Source organism: Mustela erminea, chromosome X (genome assembly GCF_009829155.1).
Source record: "Mustela erminea isolate mMusErm1 chromosome X, mMusErm1.Pri, whole genome shotgun sequence".
Classification (NCBI taxonomy): Eukaryota; Metazoa; Chordata; class Mammalia; order Carnivora; family Mustelidae; genus Mustela; species Mustela erminea.
Genome location: NC_045635.1, coordinates 104289017 through 104308177, shown reverse-complemented (window position 1 = coordinate 104308177; position 19161 = coordinate 104289017). Strand labels below are relative to the sequence as shown.

At 38.5% G+C, this 19161-nt stretch overlaps 1 protein-coding gene across 6 annotated transcripts in view; it reads left to right on the top strand.

The window, feature by feature from the left end:
- Positions 1-1220: 1220 nt before the first annotated feature.
- Positions 1221-19161, top strand: part of TENM1 (teneurin transmembrane protein 1) — a 794330-nt gene continuing 776389 nt past the window's right edge. For 4 of the 6 annotated variants that reach the window (XM_032329993.1, XM_032329991.1, XM_032329992.1 and 1 more), the window contains exons 1-2: positions 1221-1543; positions 17990-18056. The gene's annotated coding sequence lies outside the window, so the exon portion shown is untranslated. Of the gene's footprint in view, positions 1548-17989; positions 18057-19161 lie in introns of all 6 variants that reach the window. The other 2 variants (XM_032329989.1, XM_032329990.1) reach the window with 2 other exon arrangements.

Sequence of the window (19161 nt, the reverse complement as noted above, 5' to 3'; positions counted from 1 at the left end):
TCCGGCCCGGCCGGGTGAAGGGCGGAGCCGGTTGGGGAGTCCAGGGACCAGGGCGGCCTGACAGGGCAGGAGCTGGAGTATTGCCCCCCACAACCCCCTCCAAGAGGACTGTGTCAGTGCTGAGCTGACGCGCCGCCAGGAGGCTGCGGGTGGCCGGCCTTGGTGCGCTGGGGTCACACTGTCAGCTGGTGGCAGTCAGCGGTGCTCTCACACAGACGGACGCGAGAGAGCTTGCGGATCACTTACGCACGACACTCACGGGCTTGGCTTTTCTGGAAGGCGGGGGAGAGGGGAAAAGGAGGAACCCAAACAATTTCTCTCGCTTGCTCGCTTTTTTTCTTTTTTCTTTTCTCTTCTTTCTTCTTCTCCCCCCCTCCAAAGTTATACTGGCAAAAGACTTCACATTCTTTCTATCAGTCCTGAGGCTTTACACAGCGCCGCGGAGATCACGCTCCTTTGTGTGTGTGTGTGTGTGTGTGTGTGTGTGTGTGTGTGTGTGGTGTGCACGCGCATTTGTGTATGTCATGACTGTGAAACACTGTCCCAGGCTTATCTTGGGGGTGACAAACGCTCCTCAGAAACCCCTACCTCACCTAACCCTCGAGGGTTAAAAAAAAAAAAAAATCTAGTCATGAGAGTCCCCTGGTCAGGAACTTATTGTGGTACAAAATCTGAATTTAGTTGATCCATATTTCTTTCCTGTGTTCCCATCTCCAGCTTTCTCCTTCCTTCTCTCCATCCTCTGACACCCTGATCTTTCTCATCTCCACTTCCTTTCCTCTGCCGGTTACCTGCTCCCTCCGTCCTCCTCCTCCTCCAGCTCCTCCTCCTTCCCTCATCTCAGCTGCGGCTAAAACCTGGAGTCTTGGGGAAAAGGGAAAAAAAAATCCTCGGCTGTAGAGCTGTCAAACCGGGCATGCTCAGTAGACAGGGCAGGTTTTTTGGTCTCGAGTAGCGGAGAAACATTTTTTGCACCACCGCTACCAGCCTTAGAGCGCGGCGGCGGTGGCCACGGCAACATCAGCACAGCCATCAGCCGTGCAGACGCCCCGCACCCGGGAGCGCGGCGGGCTCCGGCTTAGCCCGGAGTTCACCTCCGAGTGCCCCGGGGGCTGAGCTCACCCCTTCTGCTCGCACACACACGCACACTGTCTCTTTCACGGACACACACACGCGTATACTCTCTCTCTCTCTCTCTCTCTCTCTCACACACACACACACACACACACACACACACACACACACGACCCCGGGCGCAAGCACCCTCTTGGCAGGGATCGTCCGCTGGCGCGGCAGTAGCCAGGTTCGGTCCCTGCCCCCGGCGGCCGCCGGCTTGGAGCACCGCCGCCGCCAGCCAGAGGAGAGCGATGCGGGGGCCCAAGCGGCAGCTCGAACAGTAATGTGGATTTACAGTCGTTTCCCGCAGGAACCGGCTGAGACGCCTGAAGTCCCAGGCACCGGCTGCGCCCGGCGGGGCTGAGCACCTGGCGAGGGGGCGGAGGACCGCACCTGGGGACGCCACCGAAACTTGCGCCTGGACTAGGTAGGTGCGTTTCTCCCCGCCCTCATCTCCTTCCCTCTGGCTCGAGGCCCCCACCCCCCACCTCCCACCCCAAGGACTCGGGCGAACTTCGCCCCGAGGCTGCAGGCGAAGGATGGCTGCACCGGGTTGTGAGCCGTGGGCTGTGTCCGCGCTGGGAGTCCTGCCCGAGGTAGCAGAACCTTAGCTCCTTCTTCTCTGGGTCTCCGCCTGGCCCGGGGCTCTGGACCACCCGGGAGAGGTGGGAGGTCGGCCTTGTTCGCAGTTCAAGCTTCCAATGGGCCCTGGGGGCGCTGCTTTCGGGGGCTTGCTGGGCTTTACAGGCGACACTTTTGCCAACCAACTCCTTTGGTTGTAAAAGGGGGGCCCTCGCCTTGGCTCTTGCGCAGAGCCGGGGCGCTCTAACAAGTGGACCTGGACGCTGGGAAAGGGGGGGCTCGGTCCGAGAAGAGACAAGGGCGCCTCTCCTCCGGCATCCCTCCCACCTGGAGCGTTCGCTCGGGGCTGGACCACTTGGGTCCTGCTGGTGCCCTCTCCGAGAGAAGATGCCTAGGGGCTAGGACGCACTTTAGTACCTGTTTGCTTCTGAATTTCTCTTTGAACCTTAACGCGGGGAGCCCAGATTCGGGGCAGGGGGAACTCTAGAACCCCCTTCTAACCTACACCGTTTGGGGCCCCACCCGGTGCGTCCTCCCTATACCTCAATCTTTGTCAAAAGAGACAGTCATTACGCAGTAGTCGGTGTTCGGGGAGCCGTCGGTTTTGGCTTTAACCACGCGCTCAGCTGCGCGGGTTTGTGTGTGGGTTTTTTGCATTACATCCCGGAATCTAGTAGCGGCCCGTACAACTGCGGAGCGCCAAGTACCCTCTAGGCATGCCTGGAGAAATGTAACCTCACTTCCTTCCACTCCACAACCGGCAGATTGACAATTCAGTTTTAGGATGCTTTTCCTAGAGGTGGTGAAGGGAGACTGTTAGCGCGACTTAGTGAGTGGATGTGTTTGCAGTCAGGAGTGTATTTAAACATTTCAGCAAACCCAGTGCAGCCAGTTGTTTACAATTGCAGAGACAGACGATCTCCCTCCACTAGTAGATGTTGTCTCGACATCTATTTCGCCACCAGGAGAGTAGGGGCGGGGGCGAGGGCTGGTTTGCAGCTCCCGCTTACTGTCGGCAGCTTCGGGTTAGCAGATCTGCATCACTGCTATTGGCGATATGCTAATAGGTATAGAAAAACTCCACATTTTCAATATGAAGCAGCTGGTCAGGAGTCGCCTCAACTTTCCCGGGTTTTTTTCGCCCTGGAATGTTGATCCCGAGGTGTGTTTCGGGTGGCCCAAAGAAATACGAAAAGAAGTTACTGGTGCTATGGAAGGGCAATTAGTAGCCATTCGGTTTTAGAAACCAAAAGGAAATGAAATACCCCAGTGGACTCTGATAGGTACTGTTTGATTAACATTTAGTTGATCGCGTTTGTGGTAAGGGTCACAGACAGCTTCCTTGAATTTTAGATTGTTGTTCTATGATTACAACTAACAAACCAGGTACACTATACTGTGAGAATCAGCCCCTATTCTTAACCTGTTCGGGGAAGACATTGCAGATGTCTGCTCTATTATTATCTTTTGGCTAAAATATCCTGGTTTATCTTCTTAGTCCAAAGACTTTCAATTTGGAGCATAGGGTACTTAAGTGCTGCCAAGAAAGAGTACAGTCTAAGAAGGAAAGGCATTTTATTATTATTATTATTAAAAGTAGAGCCACAGCTTTACATTATGCTCCATGATTACCCAGTATTTGCTTATTTGCTAAACACCCCCTCTTTGCTTTTCACATCTGCAATGTGGGGGAAATGAATTTTTATAAGACATAGTATGCCTCTTAAAGTAAATAACTGGAAAAGCAGAATCTTAGTTTTGCCATTTTGGTCGAAGTTTATAAGACTTTTCGGGGTGATGTATTAACTTATTTACTATTGCAGAGTTGGTTTGTTTTTGAAGGTAGTTCAAAGCTTTCAAATATATTCAACTAATGTTGGAACATTTTAATGATAATAAAAGTCACAAGATACATTTGAAGAGAGGTTCAGGTAATTTCCAAAATGAATCCATGCTTTAAATGTTAGTTGAAAGTGCTCAGATTGTCCCCCAGAATATTTTTGATAAACAGGTGTTTCTGGAACACAACTCTACAAAGAGATTTTGACATTTGCATAATAAAACTAACAGAGTCTAGTCCCCAGAACAATGCCAGACACAGTAGAAAAATGAATATTTTTAATACATGAATTAGTATTTGCCATTAGTTCTAGGTCCCAGTTATGAACATAATATGTAATGAGGCTGAAGGAAAGAAGGCTTTGTAGAATCATTGTGCTGTAAGGGTGATTAAGCAAGACTCCAAATATTCAAACATTTAGGAGTGTTAAAAAGTAAAATCAGATTATATGTAATTACGGTCTCATTCAAAGGCCTAATTCAACGTCTGTCCGAGTACAAATACCCTAGAAGTCTCATTGTTTCAATTCAGCTATCGTATGTGTAAATAACACTGACATAATCATAGTTTCCTTTATAGTCATTGTACCTTTCTGAAGCCTTTAATACAAAGACTCTCGCTGAAGCAGAACAGCTCAGTATAAGTTTATTCTGTACAATAATACTTTAAATGATCAAACTGCAAAATATTCTTTTGGCACATTGCTTCTGAACATTTTCCATGTCAATCTTAAAAACTTATAAGTGGTAAGAAGGTTCAGTACTAATTAACATAACAAATTTTTTTCTATTCTGTTAGAGATAGCCGTTAGAATCCATGTAATTTTTGCTTGAAGCTTGCTTTTCCCAAATGTTCATCAGTTTCAGTTTTTAGTTACTAAGTGCTTAGTATAGATTATGACTAATAAATCCCCTAAGGTTTCCTAAACTATTTATTTATTTATTTACCCACTTACTGACTGACCTGAGGTCAATAGAAGACCAGTGCTTAACATACTCATCATTTTTTTAATAAAAATAAATCTTTTATAGTACTCACCTATTTTTTCTTCCCCTTGCTCTTTCTCTTTCTTGCTCTCTCTCTCTCTCACACACACACGCTATCTCTGAAGAATGCCATGCATCATACATAAAACATGTATAATAATTTTATTAAAATTCTATATTTTTAAAAAATTCCTGTCAGTTTACCCTCAAAAGTAGTAATCCATGCACACTTAAAAAGAAAAGAAGCTTCCCTTCATTTACCATTTGGAATAAAGGTTTGAGCTGGATTACTAGCACAACTACAGGTAAATTAAATGATGAATATTGTAAAAAGGAGTATTTAGCAATTCTGATCAACAGTATATATCCATAGCTGGGAATGTAGGTGCTGATTATAAAAAATTAAGAAGAAACAAATTTCAGAACTGTTTCCATATACAATAAGTGCTTTAAATCATCTGCAGGCTCTGTGTATTAGGTTAAATCACTGTATTGAAGGTAGATTAGTATTATTTTTCTTTCCCATGAAAGGTAAAACATTCTGAATCCTGGATTAATACGTTATTTCTCTTTCTTTCTGTTATCCTGGCTTAATATATTATTTCTATTTCTTTCTGTTTTCCATTAATTTGTTTTAGAACTGAGGAAAGTAAATATCAAATAAATATCACCAGCTAGAACTGTGCTTAGTTTGACCAGATGAATGCTAGAAAAGGGTTCACACAGCTTTTGATTATTCCAATAACCTTGATAGTCCAACCATAGGTGTCTCTTCAGTATGTGGTACTCTGTTATGACAATTATATAATGTATAAGGATTTTGTAGATTGCTAGATGCATGGAGGTACAATTTAGCAAGACCAAAAAGACTGCTTACATTTGGAACCCATGAAAAGTAAGGCTGAGGAAATTGGAATTTGATAGCATAAACTGAAAATTATTGTATAATAATATTTATATCACTTGGACTGCTAACATTTTTGTGTACAATCAAAACAAACTAGTTTTAATTGGAGATAGTAAATATTTTTACAGTTGATGCTGGATCCCTAATATTTAAAAAATAATAATTTAGAGTTTGATAAATAAAGCCTGTTAAATTCTTATGTAACTTTAGGACTCATTTCTAGACCTGGAAGTATAATCTTGGATAATTTACAATTTTTAAAAAAATCCGACTTTTACTTCCTGTCCAAGCCTCCACTTTAGGTAAACAATAGCATATGGTGAAACATGCGTATATGCCAACTAACCACTACCTCTTGGATGATGTTTTCAATGTGATGTAATGATTCTGAAATATTGGGTTTTCCGTTCCCACCCTACTCTAACTGTATGAGTGGAGAAGTTAAGTGGAAAATGGAAATAGGAAAATGTGTTAAATACTCTCTTTTTATATTGGTAGATCACCCCCAGTGAAGGTCTTACTCTGAGCCCTCATTCCTGTGTTTTTGTAGGTATGTGCCAAGATTAGTATTTTTTTTTTCTGGGTGCTTATGACAGGTTTCTATGGCGCTGTCTCAAATATGTGAGTGAAAAGTTCCGTCAACCATCTAGCTGTTTGGGGTGATGCAAACAAACATCTGGTTGGTTGAGAGAATTTTTTACTTAGTCTCTGGATGTTTGGAGTCACTTAACAGGATGATGAATCTTAATATCCATGCCCAAAACAGAAAGCAAAAATAAAATTAAATACTTTAAAATAATGTAGAGTACCTTATACACTCTCGGATTACTATAAAATACATAATGACTTGTATGCCATCCTAAATATACAGCCTTCTATGAAATGTGTAAGATGTTGCTTGTATCCCTTAGCAATTACAAAACAGAAACACACTGGCCTTTTCAACAAGCCAGGAAATTAAAAACTTTAGCTTCAATTCTATCTCCCCCCAACGCCCCCACTACTGATTCATCAGTTTAAAGAAATCAACTTAAAGAGTTTGATATGTTAGCTTCTTAAAATTTTCTGCACCTCATTTTCCACCGATTCTTCCACTGCCATGGAAACTAGACGGGACAGACAGCTGGGAGTCACTAATTCAGGATGGGAACCTGCTTGTTAATTTAATTTCATGCCAGCCTGTTGGTCCCTGAAAGTAACCGTAAAAGGCTGGGGGAATTGAATTTGCGAGCAATAAATGATTACGCAGAACAAAAATCAGTGCCATCTTTGTCATTTTCCTGAAGATCTTAACGCTTACCCTCTTTGTCCCCTACTCAAGCAGTTCTTTCAAAATAATCACAGAAATAGAGTCTTGATTTGTGCATTCCTGTTGGTATTTATGTGTGCTGCAGAGCATTTTAATTCTATGAGGACATTTACAGCTGCAAAATAGTTTCATAATAGCTATTATATTGAAAAAATATGGTCTTTCAAATAATGATTTTGTAGACTTTGAAGAAACCTAGTTAGTGATCATAGTAAAGTTAAATATAAATGATGCTTGAATATTCCAGTAGGACTGGTTATTTTTCCTTTCCAAATATAAAAACTATTTTATTAAAATATCTATGCCCCACTTGTTTTTTTTTATTACAGAGACCAAATGGATTTGAAAACATTTATTTGAAATCTGTAAAACACTCATTTTACCCGTCACCGTAAAGCATACTGATTGTTCTAATTTTAATTGACTAAGTTGTCACTTGATAAGTAGTCAACAATGAGGAAATTGCCTTTTAATGTTTCTCATATTCTGTTGTAACATTTTTGTGGCTGATTATGACTTACAAAATTGAATTTTGGAATCACAAACTCTAATATGAGCTGAATTGCAATCCATGTTAAGCCTTTTGCAATATTATCAGTTATGGGTCCTGATAAACTAATATTTTTTCCTGTGAATTTATGGCTATAAAAAAATTTCTATATTATGGCTAAGAAAGAGCGATTCCCCAAAAGAATTTTCGTGGTGAGAAAAGAAGGAAAATCTATATTTATACGTCACTAGAATAAGTGACCAGAATTTCAAAATATAAATATCCTAGGCAGAATTATTAATGATAGAATAAGGTAGTGATTTAAAAATAGAAAAAAATAAGAAAAATAGTATTTACATTTTTATATTTTAGGGAATATTGATGATATTGGTACTCATTTGTGGGATATTGAATTGCATATATTTTGTTCAGTGGTTTATTTTTGTTACGTAAGCCATTTTAGTGTGATATGAAAATATCTGAGTAAAACATGAAAAATGCAATCATCATCATTGAATATGTAGATTTCCTAGTATTCTCTGTGTTCTTCTTCTGTATCATGTCCATTTCTTCTGGCCTTTCAGCAGATGCTTGGCATTTGGATGTACAATAGCAGTCAGTCATCTAAATGGTTCTAAATATCTGATCAATGAAATTTAGTTATTCATCCAAGTAATGTTCTGCTGTTAACACCTCAGTTTCCCTTTTGAAATTACTGTATATTTACTTTTCAGTTGTTTTCCTATTTAAATGTAAGGTTTTGTGAATATTTGGGATGCTGATGTAGTTGTATATATAAAACTTGCAGTAGAATCCCTATATGGTTATATCAAAGGAAATCCATTTTCATTTTAATGTTTGGAATTGCAGCTTAATGTTTTTAGCTGTCTGTTTGAATGAGAATTTTTAAAGCAGCCAAAATAAAAGCACATTGCGTACTTCGGGGAAAATCTGATCATTAGCTAAGGTCAAGAAGAAAATTTCCCAGTTGCATGGTTTTGCCTAATTGGTGGATTCTAAGTGGTTATATTACTTCTCATGCCTCTGTCTGGTTTAGACACCTGTCAAACAGAAGATGCCAGAATAGATGGTCAATTGGCTTATTAGGTATTATAATCTCTGTGTCCCAGCTGTATATAGGCATTTTAAGAAAACTCTTCAGTTGTTCAGAGAAATTAGAAAAAGATACTGCAGATGGCCTATCTCAATGATCCAGGTTTTTTCAGGTACATTTAAAATTAAATGCCCTAAGAGATGATTAATTCAGGGAAGTTATTGATAATGAACTCATCTTATGCTACACATCCTTTGCACCTATGATGATGCCTTATTAAAGGTGTCTCAATCTTGCTAATTACCACCTGTGTTTAAATATAGAGGTGCATAAATACACTACAACCACAGGGTGACTGGAAGCCTTCTAAATCTGCAGTGTTCCTAGCTAACTCAGTTCCTATCAACATAATGTTTCTGATCAACGTTTTGAATTTATACTCTTTGCATTACCTCCCTTTAGCATTAATGATTTTCTTTTTTTAAAGCTGCTCTTCTTAATTGCAAGCATTTGAGTGATATTGATGTGTGATCTCTTGCTCTATTAACTAGCCCCAAAATATGTTTGTATTTATATGTGAGGGGATGGGATTTTTTGCCAAAGGAATATTTATTAATAAGTATATGTACATTTTTGACATGGATTTCACAAGCATCATTCACAAATACGTACATCACTTATTTTCTTACTCTATGCTTGAAATGAATATATCTTTGTGATTGTGGCTGTTTTTATGTTTAGAACTTTAAACAATGTAGGAAAACATTGACATCATTGCTATGCAAGTCAAATAAGAAACTCCTTTTGGAAATACAGTATTAATTTCACTAATGAGATCTAGTGACTTCTAAGGGAAAAGGCTATGCAGTTGATTGGCCAATTGATACCTATAGCTTAGATTTGAGAAATCTAAGTGCCTTGAAATAACAATAAAGTCACTCTCATTTTCTCCTCCTTCTCTTTCTCTTTTCTTTCTTTCTTTCTTTCTTTCTTTCTTTCTTTCTAAGAATTGAGGTAGTGCATAGGTTTATGAAAAAGGAAGCTCTGAGACACTAAGTTTTTGCAGCAATTAATCTTTTTATTCTTTTTCTAAATCTGACCATTTCTTTATGTGTATCCTAGAGAATTCTAAATGTAATGTGAAATATTATTCTTTGTATTGTTTTTGGCTCGTACATTTTTTCAATGATCCTGGGTAGAAGCTAAAATAATACACTAATTTCCTTGGTTGTTATTCTTTATTACAGATGTACTCTGTGCACATATCCATACGTTGTTGGTGCGTTTGTGATTTATCTTTCATGTTTAGTGTAATAAAATGTCAACACTTAGGTGTGACACCATTTATTTTTGGTTTCAAACCTCTGAAGTGTTAACACAAGGGTGCTACATTTTTTTCATTGTTTTGTTCTTTTCCCATATTTGAGATACTGCCTTGATGAAACATTGGACAACTTGAGAAAGTGAGGTAATTTTAATGTAAACAATGAGAATTCAGTGCAACGGAAATATTTTAAGGGCATTTCAACACTGAATAGAGAAAATTTCAGCAATATATTTCTGTAAAACATGGAATAAAACATGTTTAAGAAATGTGTAAAAGAGGAATAGATGTAATGAGAGAACACTGGTCCCAGATATTTAGCAAAATACTTGGGACTTCTTTGTTGTTGAAAAGGCAGAAAAAGAATCAACATTACAGAGACTTCTAGGGCAATGTGTATTGAAGTCTCAAGTCTTTTCTACGGAAGACTCTCTAGGTCTTATGGACTGCCTTCTTCTTTTCCTGAAGATTTCAGTATTACATGGGTTAGATTATACATCATAAAACAATCTTCATGAAGAAAAAACTTTGTCTTTTCATTTCTTCATTCACCAAAACTTTTTAAAAAGCCTCTGTTTACCCAGTGATAGAAGGACACTTTAAAAACTTAGATTCTAATGGAGGAGACAAACCTCTATGCATATATTGTTATCTTGTAACCGATGCTCTAGAAGAGGAATAATTAGAATGTTTTGGAAGCTCAAAGGTAGATATAGTTTTGTAAAGGATGTGTCATTTGAATTGGCTTAGTCAAGAGAATATGGCGAACCACATTTCTATGGGAGTAGAGTTTCATTTTTTTTCCTATCCAGATGGGGAAATGGAGGTCAGGGTTAATGTCTTATTTTATATCTATGTGCCTGACACACAGAAGATGCTTAGTATATATTTGTGGAGTGAATGAATGTATTAAGATTTTCCTGTACGGAGAGTTATATTGGAGAATGGTAGTTTTCCTGCCATTTATCCAAACTCATGCAATGTAGTATGTTGTAGCAGAGTCTCTGGAATTAGATGAAAGGTTTTAAAGTGGGGAGAGGTCACCAGCTTTGGTTTTTAGAAAGATTGTAGGAAGAATGGTTTGAAGTGGATTAAGAGTAGTAGCATTGAGAGATTGAGAGACTCTGTTGCAACTGTGAGCAGTTATAAGGATAAGAACCAAGACAGTGACAGTATAGATGGGCAGTGGAGAATTCGAGAGCCTCTTATAAGGTAGCTTTAGTGGCATTTGGGAAATGAAAACATTTAGAGGGTGAGAGAGAGGGAGGAGTGACTTAGCGACTTTGACTTGGAAAATTAGGTAATGCCATTAAGCAATTTGGGAACATAGAAGAAAAAGTTTTGGTGAGGTTAATGAGGTCAGGTTTGTATTTATTTAATGTAAGACACCATCTAGACATCCAGTTGGAGATGGTTTGTAACAGAAGGAAATTACAGATCTGAAGATGAAGTCTGGAGGTAGATACTTGTGTGTCATTGGTCAGTGTAGTAGTCGAAATCATAGGAATAGGAAGGGGAGTTCTATAAACCTAGGGAGGGTTTATAGAGTAAGAAGAGAAGCAAGGGTCAAATCTTAAGAAACACTCAATTTAAGAGGTTGATGAAATAAGAGAAGACTTCAGGGAAGTCACATTAAGGTCAGAGAGGTAAGAGGCAAACCAGAAAATAGTGAAATCGAAGCTAAGGGAAGAAAGGATTTTATAAATGCCATCTAGACAAACCATGAAAAGATTATTCACACAAGGAAATAAAAACGGCCAATAAATGTGAAAAAAGCTCAAACTTCAATAATAAAAATAAATGCAAATTAGAAACAAATACAAAGGTGGGTTTTTTTGTTGTTGTTAGTTTTGTAAGGTAATGCAAAGTGTGCTTGCTCAAGTACTACACCTTAGAGTCCTTGATTCATCTTTTTTCACACCTGACATCCAATCAATTAACAAATGTTGTTGACTATACCTTCAGATTATATCGTCTGAATCATTTTATCTTCCTTCATCACTAACACCTTAGACCAAACCACCATCATCTCTCACCTAGGATACTGAAATAGCCTCCTAATTGTACCCTATATACATTTTTGCCCCTCCATAGTTTTTCACATAGCAGCCAGGGTGACCCTTTTATTTATTGTTTTAAAAGATTTTATTTATTTATTTGAGAGTGTGAGAGCGAGCATGGGGGTGATGGCGGGGAGGGGAGGGAGAAGTAGACTCCCTGCTGAGCAGGGAGCTCAGAGCCTGGTAACTTCATAGAGGGCTCCATCACAAGGTGCTGGGATCATGACCTGAGCCCAAGGCAGATCCTTAACCCACTGAGCCACCCAGGTGCACCCAAGGTGATCCTTTTAAAACATAAATAAGACCTTCTGATTTTCCCTCTCTTTTCCATCCAATAGCTGCCTTCTTCTCACACTTAAAATAAAATTTAAAAAATAATTTAAACATCTTTGCCATGGTCTACAAGACCCTACATGATTTGGTCTCTATTGGGCCTCACATCTTACTATTTTCCCTACCAAAACTTGGTCATAACATTCTAGTTACACTTTCCCAACATGCCATGCTTTTTTATTTCTCAGGGCCTTTGCACTTGCCATTTCTACTACCTGAAATGAATTTTCTCCAAGATTTCTATAAGCTTACTTTCCTGCTTCATTCAGCTCTTTGATCAAATATTTTTTTCATAGAGACCTTCTTTGGCCATCTTATGTAATGAGTCCTGTCATGATTCTTCATTTTCTATGCCTTTATATGCTTCTATTTTTCCTCATATTTTTCGTTACTATCTGGTATCCCACTGTACTTTTGTTTATTTATAATTTGTCAAATCTACTAGCATATTAGCTCTATGAGGGCATGGATTTTTATGTCTGTTTTCTTCACTACTGTATTCGTATCACCTAGCACAGTGCCTGGTACATGGTAGGTATTTAATAAGTAGTGGTTGAGTAAATGCATGAATATAAGGACATGATGAAATGTTTGTTGGTCTATATTTGGCAGTTTGAAGGAAAAGCCTCAAAAATGCTCATATCCATTTGACCCAATAATTCTACTTCTGAGAATTTGTCCTAAAGAAATAATGCAAAGCACAGAAAAAGCTTTATTTGCAAAGATTTTCACCATAAATTATTTGTAATAGTGGAAAAAAATGAAGGAACCTAAATGTTCAACAAGGGAATTGCTAAGTGATTTATGGTATACCGAGACAATGTAATATTTTATGGCCATTAAAGATGATGTTTGCAAATATTTTATGATAAAAGGAAAATGTTTATGTTATGCTATCAAGTGTTAAAAGAGGATACAAAATTGTATTTACCCACTATGTAAGAAAGGAAAAAAAAAAAGACTGGAAAACCATGCACAATAGTGCTAAAAGTGATTATGTCTCCTTGAGGGAGGTGGGTATTAGGTGATTTTTTTTTCCTTTATATCTTCTCTATTTCCCAGATTTTCTACAGCAAGTCTGTATGACTTTCATTGCAGAAAAATCCATTTACAGCATATCTGGGTGGCCAGTCGGTTAAGCGTCTGCCTTCAGCTCAGGTCATGATCCCAGGGTCCTGGAATCGAGCCCCACATATGGGTTCCTGCTCATGGGGTGTCTGCTTCCCCCTCTACCTGCTGCTCCCCCAATTATGATCTCTCTGACAAAAAAATAAATAAAATCTTCCTTTTATAACATTTATTTTATTTTTTTTGATTTTATTTTTTCAGTGTTCCAAGATTCATTGTTTATGTACCACACCCAGCGCTCCGTGCAATACATGCCCTCCATAATACCCACCACCAGGCTCTCCCAGCCCCTCAACCCCCTTCCCCTCCAAAATCCTCAGTTTGATTCTCAGAGTTCACAGTCTCTCATGGTTCATCTCCCCCTCTGATCTCCTACAACTCACTTAATAAAATCTTTTTAAAAAGAAAAATAAATTTACAAAACAAAGAGGAAACAAAAAACACAAAAATAAATATTGAACCTTAAAAGTGAGGTTTAGGGGCGCCTGGATGGCTCAGTGGGTTAAGCCTCTGTCTTCAGCTCAGGTCATGATCCCAGGGTCCTGGGATAGAGCCCCACATCGGGCTCTCTGCTCAGCGGGGAGCCTGCTTCCTCCTCTCTCTCTCTGCCTGCTTGTGATCTCTCTCTGTCAAGTGAATAAAATTTAAAAAAAAGTGAGGTTTAGGTAGTAAATAACAAAGAGGATAAACCTGGTCTCCTTGAGAGGTGGTGCTAGAGGGAGAGGAATATACCAGCTGTAACTGGGGCCAACTGTTCTCTGGCTGCTTCATTCTGAAGAGATCTACCGACAAGGAAAGTAATTGAGATCTACTGATCCAATCTAGTCTTTAGTCATTGGAGAACCAAGGAATGCTGAGTTTTCCTGTCAGGATTTGAACAAGATGTTCAAGGGAGATTAGGCAAGTTAAGACTTCATATTGCTGTGGAGAGCACTAGCAATTTGCTTCATGTAAAACAGGAGTGATTACTCACTATATTTCTTCATGTCATGTAGTAAAAACAATTAAGTGAAGTTAGACTATAGATTGCTTGGCTATTCAGCCACAGTCCCCTCTAATGGAAGAGAAGAAAAATAGCATTGACAAGTTTTGGCAGGTCTCATCATTAGAAATGCCCATATTGCCAGAACAAAAAGAAGCTGCAGCCAATAATGTAAACCAAGAAGTTCTCTAGGCCCCAAGGAAGAAAGTGACAATACAGAGTGTTGCAGCATTAATTGTCTGAGAGTACTGATCATTGTAATGGAGAAACTGTCTCTGCTATTAACACAATTATTTTCTACAAGGTCTTGGGTAAACGTCCCATTGGAAAAATGATAGGGCTTTTGAAGTATGTGTAGCAAAATGTAAAGATATACTCATTAGTAAAATGAAGTGTGACCTATATGCAGCCCAAAGTCCCTTGAAAACAGAAAGTGTTAATAAGTTGTTATAGTTATAATTAGTATATAATTGAATAATTATTGAAAACAAGTAAAAAATGGCCCATTTCCTAAACAAATAGGAGTTAACACTTTCTAAGTGCATCTGAGAAAGATATCTATCCATACACACATGTATGCATATTTTAATAAATGTGTGTTCATATATATAGATGTATTTTTTGAACCAGACTCTTAGACAATTCTTTTATTCATTTACCTTCAATTTATGCATTTCATCTCCACAGCCAATATCAGATGATGGTTTCATTTTAAGAGGCTGAGAACTGAAGAATGTAGAATATTATTCTCTATGTAGGACCAAACAAGAGGCAGTGGCACTAATTAAAGTGTGAGTTAGATGAACTCTTAATGAGCTGTTCAGATCTGACTTTAGGACTTTGCTTGCAGGCTCTAGCCTATTTTCAAAACCAATAGTCAATAGTGTGACATGCATTTCTAACATTTGTGGCTCCTGCTGTTTTTGCCTCTGGTGTGCATTATTTGGTTGTGTTCAGTGATGGTCCTGTCAAACTTTCTTACTTTTTTTTTTTTTTCCTAAAGGGTAGCAGGCCCACATGCAGTATTAAGACAGTTAGCAGTTTCTTTTTTGGAATGAATTCTTGATTGAAATAAAGAGGTGAAAGGTGAGGGAAGTGGTACATGTTTGAACTGATAAGTGATGGTAAATGACTCGGGGTATCTTATATAGATCTATGTATGAACTGGCCTTCTTTAGTCATAAATGGGAAGGATATCTTCCTGAAGGCTCCAGTTTGAAGTTTGAGAAGTGAGCAGAGAAGAGCTAAATCATTTCAAAGCCCTCTTGCTTCCCAGTCCTCTGTGTATCTCAGTGAGGCAAAATGCTCCATATAGGACAGTTTATTTATTGATTGATTGATTTAGATTTTATTTATTTATTTGACAGAGAGAGATACGGTGAGAGAGGAACACAAGTGGGGGAAGTGGAAGAGGGAGAAGCAGGTTTCCTGCTGAGAATGCAACCCGGATGTGGGGCTCAGTCCCAAGACCCTGGAACGATGACCCCAGCTGAAGGCAGACATTTAGTGACTGAGCCACCCAGGCATAGGGTGGCTCATCATCATTTCTAATGATGAGACCTGCCAAAACTTTTTAAAGCATTTTTTGCTAACCTCCTTGCAGAATCACCCTGATGGGTCTGAAGCCAATTTCTACAGACTTGCTTTCGTATATGTGGCAAAAGAGCCAGAAATACTTTTTTGTAGTCTAGATCTAAGTACTTTCTGAAATGTCTTCCCTTGAAAGATTCTAACTTAACGCTGTTATGGAACCACATGAACACTTGAGCAGAACTATGTCTTTTTTGAGCAACATTAACAGTGATGAAAAATGTACATCAGGCAGTTAGATTGCAACTAATCAAGAGCACTACTTCAGTCTATTAGGAATGATAGTATATATAATAATATATATATTATATTATATTATATATACTATATAATATATATAGTATATTGGATATGGCGATCATTAGTATTAATATAATACTCTATTATTATCATTACAAGTTCACATAGATGATCTTTGTCAAAGGTGACAATAATGCTATTGACCTACATTTTTTTAAAAATTGCATTTAGACGGGGCGCCTGGGTGGCTCAGTTGGTTAAGCAACTGCCTTCGGCTCAGGTCTCGGTCCCGGAGTCCCGGGATTGAGTCCCGCATCAGGCTCCCAACTCCATGGGGAGTCTGTTTCTCTCTCTGACGTTCTCGCCTCTCATGCTCTCTCTCACTGTCTCTCTCTCAAATAAATAAATAAATTCTTAAAAAAAAAAATAAAAAATTGCATTTAGATATTCTGTCACGATTTACTGTGCAGAAATTTTTAAATTGTTTGCCCTTATTACTGAGATTTTGCCTCAATATAAAAAGAATAGGTTTGGGGAATACTTGATTGATAAATTGGGGCCATAAGGTTAATTGATATCAATCATAAAATATTGGAATACTAAAGCTAAAAGTTTTTGTTTTCCTTTTTCTTTTGTGTTAATTCACCATACTGCCTTTTCTAAAATGGATTTTTGAAACCTTTTTTAATTTGTTTCATTTTCTAAAATTTATATTTCAATTAGTTAACGTGCAATGTAATATTAGTTTCTGGTATACAGTATAGTGATTTAACACTTCCATACAACACCTAGTGCTCATCATGACAAGTGCCCTCCTTCATCCCCACTTCCTATGTCTCCCATCTCCCCACCCACCTAAAATGGGTTTTTGGAGAATTTAAAGCATAGTTTTTTATGTATGAGTCATATATCTTTGTTATAGAAAAATTAGAAAATACGGACACACAGAAAGACAAAAATCATATATATATTACATACATATATGTCTGTTTTTTAAAAGATTTTATTTATTTATTTAACAGAGAGAGAGAGAGAGAGAGAGAAAGAACACAAGCAAGGGGAGTGGGAGAGGGAGAAGCAGTCTTCCTGCTGAGTAGGGAGCCCAATGTGGGATTCTATCCCAGGACCCTGGGATTGTGACCTGAGCTGAAAGCAGACGCCCAACGACTGAGCCACCCAGGCGCCCACATATATGTCTTTTTTAAAGCCAGACTCATGTAATTACTTTATAATGTGCTTTTTAAAAATTTATCAATATATTGTTAACACTTCTGTGTCAATAAAATATGTATACACACAAACACATGTGTGTATATGTAGAGAGAGAGACATGTATCTCTCAAGTTGGGTCAAATGGTAGGGATTATTATAGGACATATTTCCTGCCCTATTGCCCAGCACCAAGTGTAGCCCATCAAGACATATAGTTAATTTTATAACTGTCATGAAGAAAGTCACGTGAGACATTGGAAAAATGACTGAGCTGAAAGTGAGGGGACTTGGATTCTAATCCTTGCTCTGCCACTAACCACAAATGTGACCCTGTGCAAGCCATTTTACCTCTCAGTCTGTTTCTTCAGGGTTGTTTGGAGGATTAAATGAAATGTGTATGTGAATGTTTCTGGTAAACTATAAAGGACTATTTTAGTATAAGAAATTTAAATTACTATAAAATATTTATATTGGTGAAAATTCCTTGAAATTGTGGGCATTTCATCTCAAAATGAGTGGTATATTGAACAATAATTGAATACTGTTAAGCTGGGACAGTCTTTGTGGGTGAGAATTCCATAGACCTTTAGGTATACACATTGTTAATTAAAAAATTCTTCATTAGCAACATAATATGATTGAAGTTTCAAGCAGACCTTTTAGGAGACTGACCCCATTATTCTTTGTGAATTGCAAAATGAAGTCTTTCATTCACAACCCCCATGCCTCCTCCCACCCCAGCCTCTGGTGTGTCTCTTCCTTTCCCTCATAGAAGGACTGCTTTGGAACTGCTTGTACATATGTTTGAAGGATAATTTGGCCTAATTTGTTTACAGGAATTACAAGGGTGACCTTTATTCAGCTGTCTCCTTTTTGATTCCCATAACTTCTGGATCTATCAAGGTATGTGCATTCTACACTGAAATTTACTTGGGGGAATTGAACATTTTGTTGCATACTGAGAAAGGAATGGAATGTTGTATTCATTGAGTGTCATGTAGATGAAATGCATTATTTTAAACCCTTAAAATGGCCATGGTGTAGATAAGTTTGTGTCTGTGCTCCATAACTGTTAAGAGAGTTTTTGCAAAATCTAATATGCAAACTATCCTACATATTTGAATGAAACTGTGACCTTTTCTATATACAGCTGCTAAAACCAAGAGACTCCTTCACTAATGGGTGTATCTGCAGAGTACAAGGACCAGTAGTGGCAAATGAGGATGTCTGGAAACTATTTAGTAGTTCTTGTTGACTGCAAATAAGCATGGCATTTCTCCATATTAATGGAAAAAAATTTCATTCAGAGAATTTTACAGACAAAATAAATATTTGTCTCCTGAAATGAATGTTTTAATTTTTTAGGAAATTCTCAAGTAAAATATCTGTATTGACATGGTATTGCATTCATTTAGTCACCCTTACGCCCTTCTTTTCATCCATCCCTCTACCAGTCTATATGCACAATTAATATTTATTGTGCAACTACTGGGCAAAAATTATTGTGCCTTTTATTTTTGTAAATGTACCAAAGTAGATAGAATTCATCTGGAATATTGAGAAAGCAATTGCTTCTCTATTCAGTACTCTGGTAGAAGGAATATGCAAGAAAATGTAGCAAGGTGGGGAGACTTTAGGTTAATCAAAATCTAAACTTACCTGAAAGACTTCCCTCATTGACTTTCATTCTTACTAAAAATACAAAAAAAAAAAATTGGTCAGGGTGCCTTGGTGGCTCAGTGGATTAAAGCCTCTGCCTTCAGCTCCGGTCATCCCGGGGTCCTGGGATGGAGCCCCGCATCGGGCTCTCTGCTCAATGGGGAGCCTGCTTCCCCCTCTCTCTGTCTGCCTGCCTCTCTGCCTACTTGTGATCTCTGTCAAATACACAAATAAAATCTTTTTTTTAAAAAAGAAAAGATTATTTTTAAAAATTGGTCAATATTCGGTACGTAGTAAGAAATAGAGAATATTAGTTTTTTCCTTTGGTACCTATATTTGGTAGTACTAC